Source organism: Pinus tabuliformis, chromosome 3_1 (genome assembly GCF_031772625.1).
Source record: "Pinus tabuliformis cultivar Carrire ecotype Pingquan chromosome 3_1, CPIR1, whole genome shotgun sequence".
NCBI classification, from domain to species: Eukaryota; Viridiplantae; Streptophyta; class Pinopsida; order Pinales; family Pinaceae; genus Pinus; species Pinus tabuliformis.
The window spans coordinates 374,133,281-374,137,723 of record NC_142301.1 but is presented as its reverse complement, the minus strand read 5'-3'; the positions used below and the strand labels follow the sequence as shown (position 1 = coordinate 374,137,723).

The 4,443-nt window shown below is 31.8% G+C and overlaps 1 pseudogene; it reads right to left on the bottom strand.

Annotated features, from left to right (window-relative positions):
• Window positions 1-2,270: 2,270 nt before the first annotated feature.
• LOC149187275 (dirigent protein 22 pseudogene) lies at window positions 2,271-3,065 on the bottom strand (annotated as a pseudogene).
• Between the last annotated feature and the right edge of the window lie 1,378 nt (window positions 3,066-4,443).

Sequence of the window (4,443 nt, the reverse complement as noted above, 5' to 3'; positions counted from 1 at the left end):
AAATAAATTTCTTGACATTACATTATATCAACATTTTATATTAAAATTGAAGTGGTATGGAATTTTAAACTTCATATCATTCATTTTTATTTAACATTATCTTATTTAAAATGAAGTGCCTTTGTCTTTTCATTTTTTTTCATATAAATTATGTTGGCGAGTTTGGGAGAACTTCTCTCCCACCAGGTGGCAAAGCGCCGCTCAACCCCCTGCAACTTGAATTTTATCATCTCTCTTCTCCCCTGTGCTTAAATATTATTAAATTGTAAAAATATGTAAGCAGTATATAATATAAACCGGTGGTCCATGAAGCCCATGTATTAATTTATTTATAAACATTGCTTCTAATTTATGCTTTTGAATATTCAGCATTCAAATCCCATACGACAGGGAACATAACTCGTTTAGAGATTCTCTGGTATAATATCGTATATCGTAGGATGTGTGAGAAGTAAAAACAAATTGGCCTCGCGGTCGAACAAGATGCTGTAATTAATTATAAACTTTCTTAATATCTAATTTTGAAAGCATTCAAACATGATATATCAGAGACATAAATCCCAATACCGGGCCATAATACTGACGAAAGTTGGTAGACAGTCATCCTGACTGCGGACAGACACAACAAACCTATTTCAGAGCACGGCCTTTTGAGAAGCATAGGATTTTGGCAAAGCTTCGTGGCTTAGGCACATTTTGAGGAAAGTACACATAGCTTTGCCTTGACTCGCAGAACTTGTATCCACAGATTTATGGTGAATTCACTAACTTGAGAGAGCATCTAACTATATAACAGTGAAACCTGCACTTGCCCCAAATCCTTAACGCGATTGTAGTTTCTAGTCATGGAAGGCCCGCCACAAAGACAACGGTGGAGTTTGTGGCTGGGCCCTTCCATGAGCCGAATCTCCAATAGGTTTAAGGATCCCCCTGCAATACAGTACAGTATTTTCCTGACAGTCAAACTTGCCAAGACGCTGTGGCAGAGGATTGTAACGTCTCATGAGCCCTAATTTGTTAGAACTCTGCTTCCTATCACAGTTCTTTTCGCAAATATTAGTCAAAATTCTTTAATATATTTAATTAAAATTTACCCTGTATTTACCCATCATTTTTCCATTCAGGGCAATGCAATACAAGCGATCTCCACAGAAAAGAAGATTCCCGAGATATTTCTCCACGGTCAAGAAATATCATATTATAGTTTTTTTACACTCCTGAAATATCCTGTTGAAAAGCTAATCAAATTTACTGATAATTCTGTAAGGGAAATTTTATAATTTGTTTGTTTAATCATATAAATGTGGGAGGTATATTAAAAATTACTTTATATTTTATAAAATCTGAGAGGTATAGGATATTTTTACATTAAAAATTATTTTATATTTTTTTTAAAGGGAGATGTGTGATTTTTTTATACTTACATAACACTTAATTTTAAAAATTTATGTATAACAAAAAGTTATTTTAATATCTATCCTAAATAAAACATTCTAAAATAGATATTAAATAAAATTTATATATAAAAAGAATAATTCAAATTAAAAAAAATATCTCTCAATAAGAGATTATGATTCTTTCATTTTATAAGATGGAATTGATACAATTTATAAAGTGCAGATTAGTTGGTTTGAGCAAGGTTTTGTCTCCACCAAGTTTGAGTTTCAAAATCATGGAAAAAGGTTGAGAATGGAAGCCATTTTGGGAATTAAACTATCCTAAAATAAGCTACATGTTATTTAATCTTAGGAAGATTTGTAAATACTTTCATCTTCAATATGAAGTTGAAATATAATATACATATATATCAATATGAAGTTGAAATATTATATATATATATATATATATATATATATGAAATCTATAAAGACTAATATTTTTTAAAAAATATTATTATTATTATCTATTTTTAATGTCATCTCCAACCCAAATACAATTGGTGTATAAAAACCCTTGTATATAAAACAAGAGACCCATCTCCCCATAGCAATTTAACTATTAAATCGAAAAAAACATACATAATCTGTTCATATAAAATTTTAAAAATAAATTTTTATTTTAAAATTTTCGTCCTTCTCCATACATAATAAATATCAAATTAAAAATTAGAAATAAGATATATTTACATTAATATTAAATCATAAATTTATCAATTAACTTAAAAAAATTGTATGAAAAAAACCAACAACAAAACCCAGAGATAAAAATAAAAAAATATAACATAGAATTATCATCTACTCCAGATTATTAAATTTACAATTTTACACCTTTACACCAACAGCTGTGCTGTAGAGTTTTTATTGAAGAAAGACATAACCTAATTACTCTTAAAGTAAAGAAACTTTTAAAGATCACAACACTGTTTATCTGGCAAAACAGGTAATGTGATGAAATTATATTTCACCGCTATAGTACGATGTGGCAAAATTCGGAATATAATGAAATTATACCCTAGGCAGATAGATGGATGCAATGGAAGAAGCTAGTAATGGAGAACAGTGACATTGTATTCCACGACTGCATTGCCAGTTGTTAAATCAAAGGAATGAGTGTGGGCGAGCGCGTAACCTCGAGCGAACCGAAACAATCCACTGCCTCCCACAATCGGCATTTCTCTAACTTGATCAAAAACCGCATTCTTCCCCACCATGACGAGAGTGCTGCCGTTATACTTGCCGCTCTCGAAAACAAACGTGGTTGCCATGAGCAGATGCAAATTCTCTTGGCTACAGCCAACGTAGATACCTTGCGCTTTGCCAACCAATTTAGAGCTCAACTCCGGCGTTTCAGTTAGGGAGTCATCCATCACCACTAACATGCCAAACTGAGTGGGCGAATGAACCGTGGTGGGAGCCGAGGCCACTTTCATGGCCGTTACATTTTTCCCCGACACTAAGTCGTGAAAATAGAAGTGCAGGTGGCTTATCGTCTCTCGACCTAATTTCTTCGTTGCTTCGGCTTCCGCCAGGAAAAAAAACACCACTACTAGAGCGGCCACTGTAATAGTTGGTGCAGAAAAAAGGCCCTTGTTGGCCATCTCTCAAACTAGAATGCCTCGATGGAGAGAGAGGGACAGAATAATTGTGTGGTGATTGAAGTGGAGCTCTACACTTATAATGTGGATGCCCTGAGAGACACGTTTTTCTTGTCACAACGTGTCGATTGTGACAATTTTATTATTTTGGTTATGGTCTTGGTGTGGCGTGAAATCACCTCTGACATATTTTCCCTAGGGTTACTCGAATTTCCTAGTGTATGGTCACACCTTCTGTTACCGCATTCCACTGCCCTCTGACGTGAACCAATGGCATTTCAGCGAGCTCGTGCGACGTGTTGAATTGTATGAGCCGTTGCAATCTTTAGTGCGTTTTTCCGATTCTCCTGTCCAAACCTAAATATTCCGAGTGGCAAAATTGAAAATATTGTGGTGGATACGAACTTCTGAATTAAATGCAGAGTTATGGACGGCTCCTCTCACCTGTATTTTCGTTAGTGCGCACATTAACTTTTCCACATCGGTGACTCAAATGCTTCGACTTTTGAGGCATCGAAGCTGCTAAAGTCGAAACGCAACAACCCATTTACTCTTTCTAATTTCTAATTTGCAATTATGGAGATGTGACTTTAATTTTTGTGGAGAATTCGATACACGGTTATACAAAGTTGGTAAGACCATGGATTCTAACCATGTTCAAATTTTGGTGCGATAGAGCTTCCATGCATCAGCAAAAGGGATTTTAAAAATCAATTTCGAGACGTTCGGTCAAACAAATTAACGTAAATAGTCAAATTTTAAGATGCTTTTAAAATATAGCTAAAACATTTTTCATTAAATGACTACGATGGGATGTTTAAAGTCAAGAACCGTAAAATGAATCTATATCAATTGTTACAGTAACCTTAAAAAATAAAAAATTATCTATATAAAAATATTTAAATAAATAAAATTAAATGCAATAAAAATAATAATATTACAGTTTCACTAGGCATGATAGTAAAAATAAATTCAATAAAAATATTAATATTACAGTTTCACTATGTATTGATAGTAAAATTTGATGTATATTTAGTCATTTTTATTTTATTTAATGCTTAGATATAAATATTTTCAAAATTAACATATTATTAATAATATTTATTCAATTTTAAAATACTCAAATTAATATATAAAATAAAAAAAATATATCTATATAAAAATATTACATAAAAAAAATATAATACAATAAATATTATAATATAAAAAAACCTATATATAAAAATAAAATCAAATACAAAAAAATATTATATAATATTAAAGATATTAATATTATAGTTTTTATGGGCCACAAAAGTTAAATTTGAAACCAACCCTTAATCTTTTCTCATCATATTTGAACCTATGACTGGTTAGGGAATAAACATACATGACCCATCAATACAAGCATGTTGAACATAATACACATA